Source organism: Durio zibethinus, chromosome 12, assembly GCF_047325235.1.
Source record: "Durio zibethinus cultivar Kanyao isolate XHJ-2024 chromosome 12, ASM4732523v1, whole genome shotgun sequence".
Lineage (NCBI taxonomy): Eukaryota > Viridiplantae > Streptophyta > Magnoliopsida > Malvales > Malvaceae > Durio > Durio zibethinus.
The window spans coordinates 9944286-9953862 of NC_143173.1; the positions used below are offsets into that span (position 1 = coordinate 9944286).

Here is a 9577-nt window from a genome sequence, read left to right on the forward strand (position 1 = left end):
ACAAGAAACACTTGTTGCTTCCATCTACCATATTCTCCAAAGCATTAAAGAACAATTGTTGTGTGAAAAGTGCAAAAAATTCATCTTTATTTATTTCTCTCTTAATATTCTTCTTAATCTTGATTTATACTTCAAAATACCAAATACCCAACTTTAGAAAGGTTCTTCGAGTTTGCAAAATGCTTCAAAACTTGTATTGTGAGATTATGAGCTTAAGGGGTAGGATAACCCTTAAAAGATTGTGTTATTGATTGTATAGAGCTTTGAAGAGCTAGGTTGTACCATTCAACACATAATGGATTGGACTCCTTAACAAGTGAGGCTAAGGGAGAGGATATAGGTGCCTAAAGGAAGGGCCGGATCTCAATAAATTTTGATGTTTGATTCTCTATCTCTATCTCTTTACTTTTAAGATTATTAGTGTACTCATATTTGTTATGTTTATTTGCTTAAAAAAATTGATTTGTGAATTTTGTGTTAATTGGATATTAAATTTGAAAAATCTATAATCAACCAATTCACCCTCTTCTTAGTTTAATTCAAATAATTGAAATAACAATTACTTCATGCTACAGGTATTTGCCCTTCAAGCCAAATCACATTTTGACTAAGATATTGTCATATTTGTAGTACTTTGATTTTTGATATCTTATGAAGGTCTTATTTTTTTTATCATTGAACTTGTATGCATATATTTCAATGTTGATGTTTAGATGATAAAGTCTTTAGAATATAAATAAAAGCTTTGCAAGGGAATTACAATGAGATTGTAATTATGAGATCATCATTGCATAAAAGCTATTCCTAATCGATTTTTTATCAATAGTAAGACATTGAAAAAAGTTGTTGAGACTAACACATTGTTATGCTCTTGCTTGTGAAGCAAGTAACTGATCTCATAGGTTGAAGTTTGGATAAACTTGAGCTAATATGTGGGTGCTTGTTACAAAAACATGTTCACTGAAGATGACTTAATATAAGAATGCTATGTGATAGTTCACATAGTGTCTATAGCTACATTATCATGTGATGGTTTGTATAAATGATCCTTTGACTTGAGATTACTTATGATCTTATATGATGAATGTTATACTTTGACTTTACTTATGGTTCTAACCAAGAATGTTCCAGTCGAGTACTATTGGGTATAACATGAGGCATATGAAGATGCATGAATTAATCAAGATGAGATTCATCACCTTGTGTGGTCAAAAGAGTATATCAATTGGTCTTGATTGAATTAACTTGAGAAATCTTTGGCCAAAGTGAAATAAAAGTTTAGAATTGTTCTAAAGCTTATTTGTGAGTTAATGTCAAGCACAAGACTAACATGGTTGAACAAGACTGAGTAGATATTAAACATACTCAATGTTTAAATTGAGATACTATGTGATGAAAGGATATAATTATACACTAAAAACATTCATGGATAGGTTGTCGAGCCATATTGACTTTTCTTTAGCAATTAGGGGTCATGGGTTGTATATGTATATTGTTTGTATAATCTTATTGATTGATATTGGCATTAGGGAATCAAACTTTTAAAATTCTACTACTTTAACTCTGATAATGATACATAATTCTCTTCAAGTGCTATCAGAGCCTTGTTAATATAAAATATATAAATTAGAAGTTTGTTTAGTTGTTCATGATATCAAAACTGTTTTTATTATAGTCTGTTGTTGTGATGTAGAGGCTGGAAAAATATTTTTTTCTGCATTGTTTTGATTGGATTCTTTTAGAATATCAAAGAATGATGTCTTAAGATGATTGAGATTAAAATTTATGGTTTATGGATATTTTTTGCATGCTTAATGAATTTTTTGTTTGCCATCTATCCATGCTAGGAAAATTCTGCTGTACTGATATTTCAAAACTTGTTTCTCATTATAGGGATATTATTTATCAACAACATTTTAACATATGAAAATAGACATATTGATGATCATTGTGTAAAAATTTCAAAATTTTTGGAGTTGATTTAGTGATTCAAAAGTTGATGACAAGTTCAACTCAAAAATCTGCTTGTGGCGGCTGGGCATGTAAAATATGCATATGATGCATGATTGCCCTAATATCATTATTGTAATTGGTTTTCTTGAGGCAAATGGTATTATTAAAAGTTAAGAGGCTTTAAAAACTTGCTCCTTAAGATTTTAATGAAAATCTACTTGGTAATCAATATCAGGATTCTTAGGAAACTTGGTCACCAAAATTTCAAGATTTGCATTATTGATCACGAAGTTTAGTTAGCTGTTTTTATAAAAGTCAAAGTAATTGTTACTTGTGATTCAAGAATCATAACCAAAGGCATAAGAAAGCATGGGAATGAGTTTAGAAATCTTGGATGGTGGCTAGTAAGGGCGACACAGCAAAAGATGGCCAAAACTACCAAGTTCCGATAAAAACTATCCTAGTCGCAACTTGCTTTCCATCTTGGATGTGTTTTTGAGCCAAGCCCTAGATTGATGTTATTTTTTGTTGAATTTGGATTCCTAAATTATTTGGGCTTGAGAAATTAGATTTCTTATAAAACCCAAATTGAATTGGATTTTCTAAATTGTTTAGAACTTCTAATTAACAAGAAACTATTTCACGACAACACCTAGTTGGACTAGGAAAATCCTTATGCATGTAATTTGACTAGATTTTAATTGATTGACATTCCTAAATGGTTTAGAGTGATTTCAACCATGTTACATTAAAATTCAAGTAAAATTATAATTCTTTAATTGTTTAGGAAATTATGATTTGCAAATTACATGTTCCTAAGATAATAGTTAGACATATTTGGCGATGCTAGCTAAACATGTCTATGCCTTGCATCACATTGAGTTGGATTGATAATTGATATATCATATTGATATTGATTCAAATAATAGATGTGCAAGATCATGAATTTGAATAAAACATGATGATTGTTGTAGTATGCATGTTAGTTATGGGATTAATACCATGTATGCTATATTGATTATATTATTATACATGCTAGAATTTATATGTGATAAATGCCATGTATAATTGTGAGATGCATGATAAGATTATATGTATTGGATATATGATGTTATGCATGCTTGATGAGACCTATGTTGAATAAAAAATTCTTTATGAAAAATATTACGTCTTGATACCTTCCATTAACATAAACAACTAAAATTTCTACTAATGGGACTTGTTGAGACGAAACTCAATGCACTCATTATTTGAAATGAAGTTGTGTTATGATTAATGGGTCCTACTTAACTATCATTGTATTGTCTGGATGCGAAAAACTTGATGTATAATGATAGAGTTAATGGTTGGACAAATAACATAAGATGTGATTAGACAAGGAGTTGTCAGCCAATTGATCTAAGAGTCATATGGGGATGTGATTGATAAGCAAGTTATCTACCTAATTTACTTATCATGGCTTGTTGAGACAAACCTTAAGGTTAAGGTAAACTAAATAGGTTCCTAGCCCACTAGAAAAATATGATTTTTCCAAATTTATAATGAGGGCTATTGATTTGATTAAAATAGTGATAGCAACCAATATATAGATTTGGACCTTATCTATATTGGTATTGAACAATATGATTGACACTTGTTCATATTTTATAGGTTACAAAAATGACTAATAACTTGTTGCTTCATAGCATACTTGATTTAACAAGCTCACAAGGCTTAACTTCAATGATTGGTATTGTAATTTAAAGCTTGTCCTAAGGCAAGAGAAAATGCTTTATGTTACTGATGAATTGGTTCCATCGAAACTAGATGCTAGTGCTAATGATAAAGTGTGGTAGGTTTATGAAACCCATAATAACCATGCTGATCATGCTGCATTTAGCATGATGGCTAGCATGACCCCTATGTTGCAAAGTCAACATGAGAATATGGATGCTCCAACAATCATTCTGCACCTTGAAAAGTTTTTCAGCAAACAAGGGCAAACTAAGAGGTTTGAGACCTCTAAGGAATTGTTTCGAGCAATGATATTTGAGAGCACTTTAGTCAAAGTGCATTGTCTCAAGATTATCAATTGGATTGAGAAACTTGGATAATTAAGGTTTGTAATGGATCATGAGTTAAGTGTTGACTTGATCTTGTCATCTTTTCCAGTAGCTTTTCACAATTTGTAATAAACTTCAATATGCATCATATGGAAGTAACATTACCACAATTGATGAATATGTTAAACATTACCAAAAAATCCATTTCTTCATCTAAAGCCAAGAAAAAGTCAGCCAAGAAGAAGAAAAATAAGAAGGTTGATAAGAAAGAGGGTGTTAGTAAGGCTATCAAGCCTACTAGCAACATGAAAAAAAGACAAGGTTGCATGTCATAATTGTGGCAATGATGGTCATTGGAAGAGGAATTACAAGGTCTACTTGGCAAGCTTGAAGGAGAAAAAGTCTAAAGAGACTTTTACTTTAGGTATATTTATGATTGGGATCAATCTATCTTTTCTTGACACATCTTCTTGGGTATTAGATACCCGATGTGGTTCTCACTTATGTAATGACATACGGGGACTAAAGAAGAGTAGATGCCTCTTAGCCTTGAAATGATCCTTATTTTGAAATAACAAAACATTAAACTAAATAATCTTGATTAAGATTTTGAAAAAGATTTATTCAGCACATATTCTTAAGTTTTATATTTTGGTACTAAACAAATAATATTTTTTCAATGTGTAAACAAACCTTTCTTTGTTTTCATATTTCTAAAACCAAATCTATCTTTAAAGATTATTTATTTGAGCTTAAATGAAAGTACAATTGTTGTTTTTAAAGTGAATTTATTCATTTTGGACTTAATACAATTTTAATAATATTGGTTTTGAGAAATAGATTAACTTAAAAAAGTTATTTTACAAGAACAAAATTTTCCAACATCGAACTTGTTTTATTTTTCTATATTAATTCACAAAGTTTTAAATATTTGAATTTTATATGGTTGGAAAGCTCTTTGAGTCTACTTTCTAATGGATTAAACAAAATCAAAATCCAAATTTTCTAAGAAAAGATTTTGAATTTTTACTAGACACTTTGCAGTTATCTAAAAACTCACAAGGGGTAGTTTTGAAAATTAACTATAATTCATACATAATGAATTAGGTGATGAATTATATGGGTAGAAAGCCCTTTAAGTCTAGTTTCTAAATTTGTAAATAGTTTTGTGATTTGGATTTTTATAACTTAAGATATGATCAAATTAGTGAGTAGAGTGCAAAACAAGATACAATAAAACAGCTTGAATGGATTGATCCCCTGGGTTACAGGATCGTTCCCCTAGCTGACCCAATCGATCGGGTACCAAAACCAATCGATCCCCTATACTGTAATAATAAAAAATTGAGTGAAATTTAAGAACCAATCGATTCCCTATTAATACCAATCGATCTCTTCATCCTAAAAAAGCTCTAACTGCTAGTTTCAAAGGAAGAAAACATGGTTTTTCATTTCCCAAGCATTCCCAACAGCTATTTTCTCAATTTCTCTATAAATTGGTCATTCCAACACACCAAAAAGATTGATCAAGCAAGAGAGTAAGTGCTAACACGTTTTATTTTCATTTTCTCTTAGAATCAAGAGTTTTTAGAGCTTAAATTTAATATCATTTGTATTTCTTGTATCCAAAATATTGTTGTGTTTTCATTCATCATTTTTTTTGTACTTCATTAGGCAAACACTCAACCTTGAGAGGTTTTTTAGTTTGTAAAAATTATTTGGGTTATCTTATAAGCAAGAGGTGAGATATCCTCTTGATATTATAAGGGTAGAGGTTGCTATCTAAACCTTAACAAAAAAAAAAGATAGAGATTTAGTACAAGATAGGTTTGTATCTTGTAAGAATTTTTCTTCAATTAGCGGATTGAAGCCTTAGTGTGAACAACTAAAAAGAAGATATAGATGCCTTGTGGAGAAGGATCAAACCTCTATAAATCATTGTGTTTGATTTTTCTAGCCCTATCTCCTTATAATTTATTGTTGTTTATATTTGATTTTAGGTTCATTAATTGTTATTGTTTATATTATATTTTCATCAAAAGTGCTTATCGTTTTAATTTCCATTCAATTACATTGAAATCATTTATTTGAAAAAAATTTAGAGAAATCCAAGTCACCCCCCTCTTGGATCATCATCTCACCTAAAAAGCTAATAATGCCTAAAGAAGGGAGAGGTGTTCTTATGTGTTGGAAATGGTACAAGTGTTGTTGCCTATGCTGTGAGGACTTATTATTTACCTTTGCCTTCTGGTTTGGTTTTTGAACTAAAGGATTGTTATTATGTTCCTGTCATAACTTGAAACATCATTTTAGATTCTTATTTAAGTATGAATGATGGATACAAATTTAATATTAAAGGCAATTATTGTTCCTTTTATTTAAATGATGTATTTTATGGCATGGGAATGTATGATAATGGCATATATGTTTATGGACTAAACAATGATGTTCTCAATATAAATGTCAAGAAGGCTAAACTAGATAAACTGAATCAATCTTGTGGCATTATAGACTTGGTCACATCAATGAAACAAGAATCACAAAGTTACATAAACAAAAATACTATGATCCTTTTGATAACGAATCATATGGCACTTGTGAATTATGGTTGCTTGGAAAGATGATCAAATCATTTTTTATTGGAAAATGAAAAAGAGCTAATGTGGCTCTTGGATAATACATTCAAATGTGTGTGGCCCAATTAACATAAATGCTAGAGGAGAATACTCTTATTTCATGACATTCATTGATTATCATACAAGATATGGTTTTGCATATTTAATGAAACATAACTTTGAATCTTTTAAAAAGTTCAAAGAATTTAGAATGGAGATTGAAAAAAAAATTATTAAAGTATCATGACACTTAGATCTGATCTGCGTGGTGAATACTTAAGCCATGATTTTTAGAATATCTAAAAAAATGGGAATTCTTACAACGGACTCCACTTGGAACACCATAACACATTGGAGCTTCTAAAGGAGAAATAGAACCATGTTGGACGTGGTTCGGTCCATGATGAATAATTGAAATCTTCCTATTTGGGGTTATATTCTTGAAACAATCGTTTATCATTTAAATATAGTTTCATCTAAATTCAATGACAAGACACTATTTGAGATGTGGAAAGGTAATAGACCTAATTTGTCACACATAAGGATTTAGAGATGTGATGCTTATGTGAAGCATGCATAAGCCGACAACCTTGGAGCCAGATTGGTTAAGTGTAAATTTGTTAGATATCCAAAAGAAACTATTGGATATTATTTCTGCAACTTTGAGAAACAAAAAGGTGTTTATTTCTAGACATGCTGTATTCTTGGAAAAAAAAATTTATCTTTGAAGAGAACAGTAGGAGTAAAGTAGAACTTGAAAAAGTTCAAGAAATAAAATTGGCACAAGAATAGAACTTGAGTCAATAACTAAGGCATTAGATGTATAGCCAAAAGCTTAAAGTATACCATAAGTCAAGTAAGACTTACCAAGCTCTTAAAATATATAGATTTCTCATGGATAAGGATAAGTTAATTATAGATGATGATCTTACTACCTATCAAAAAGCAATGTTGGATATTGATTTTGAGAAATAAGGCCATGAAATCTAAAATGGAATCCATTTATGCAACCAAGTATGGACTTTGGTGGAACCATCTGAAGCGATAAGACCCATAAGGTGTAAATGGGCTTTCAAAAAGAAAACTGACATGGATGGCAATGTACAAATGTACAAAACTAGGCTAGTTGCAAAAGGTTATAATAAAAAACAAGGAGTTGATTTTTATGAAACTTTTTCACCAATATCCTATTAAAATCCATTAAGATTTTGTTTGCTATTACTAGATATCATGACTATAAGATATGGCAAACAGATGTCAAAACAACATTCTCAAATGGGAATTTGCAAGAGGATGTGTACATGACATAACCCGAAAGTTTTGAATCCAAAAAGAATGCCGACATGTGTGTAAGCTTCAAAGGTCTATCTATGGACTTAAGCAAGCATCAAGGAGTTGGAATATACATTTTAATGAAGTAATTATTGAATTTGGATTCATAAAAAACCTAGATGAACCTTGTGTATACAAGAAGACAAGTAGAAGTACAATCTTTTTCATAGTATTGTATGTGGATGACATATTGCTTATAGGAAGTGATATACCCATGCTAAAATCTACCTAGATTTGGTTATCAAAGAAGTTTTTCATAAAAGATTTGAGAGAAACAATATATGTACTAGGCATTAGGATCTATAAAGATAAATTAAAGAGGTTGCTTGTTCTCTCACAATTCGAATACATAAACCAAATGCTAAAAAGGTTTAGTATGGAAGAATATAAAAAAAGATACTTGCCAGTCTCACATGGCATAAATCTTTCCTCAGACACAAATTGAGAAAGATAGCATGCATAGGGTTTTATATGCTTCGGCAATTAGATCCATTATGTATGTAATGCTGTGTACAAGGCCTAATATCTCATATACTTTAAGCATAACAAGTAGATATCAAGCAATTTCAGGTGAATGTCACTAAAGGCTATAAAAACAATCCTTAAGTACTTGAGAAGAAGTAAAGATATGTTTCTTGACTATGGTGGGGCCAAACTCTTTATTGATGGCTATTATGATGCAAGCTTTCAATTTGACAAGGATGATAGTAAGTCCTAAAGTGGGTATATTTTTGCTTTGAATGGTGGAGTAGTGAGTTGGAAAAGTTTCAAATAAAGTACAACTATAGACTTTGCAACCGAAGCTGAATACATCTCTGCATCTGAGGTTAAAAAAGAGGTTTTTTCGATCAAGAAGTTCAAAATTGAACTAATTGTTGTTCCTAGCATTGCTGATCCAATAATAGTCTATTATGAGAACAATGGAGCTATTGCTTAAGCCAAAGAACCAAGGTCTCATCAAAGATCCAAATATGTATTAAGGTAATATCATTTTATTAGAGACTTTGTTTCTAGAGGTGATGTTAAAATGGAATGAGGAACCACTGAGGATAACATTATTGAGCCTCTTACTAAAGCTATGTTTGAGTAGAAACATGTTAAGCATGTAATCAAATATGATATTAAATACATAAATGATTGGTTTTAGTGCAAGTAAGAGATTATTGGTATTTGCCCTCCAACCGAATCATATTTTGGCTAAGATATTGTCATATTTGCATTACTTTGACATTTGACATCTTATAAAGGTCTTTGATTGTTGCTTTTCATATAGAGCTTGCAAATGCACAGATTAAGTAATAAAGAGGATATTCCAAGTATTGTCTCCTCAGGAATTATAGGAAAGAATGTTGGGTTGCTTACAATTACCAAAAGTGAAAGACTAAAATCTTATATCTAAACAAATAAATATTTAAAGCTTTAGAGTTATAGGGTTTAAGTAAAGATTAAAGTCGATGTGTGGGCAAAGATCTTGACTTCACCAATTGTCACTTGGGAAGTAAAAGATTGTTGCCAAAGACTAAATAAAACAATAATTAATAAATTGTAAAACAAGAAAGTAAAGAAGAGATCTTGGAACAAAGCTTGCATGAAAGAAAACTAAAAAACAAGAAAATATAGGTTGGCTGAAACTTG

General features: G+C 30.5%; 1 pseudogene; it reads left to right on the forward strand.

Annotated features, from left to right (window-relative positions):
* The first annotated feature begins 8388 nt into the window (after positions 1–8388).
* On the forward strand, positions 8389–8978 carry LOC149515653 (secreted RxLR effector protein 161-like; annotated as a pseudogene).
* Positions 8979–9577: the final 599 nt, after the last annotated feature.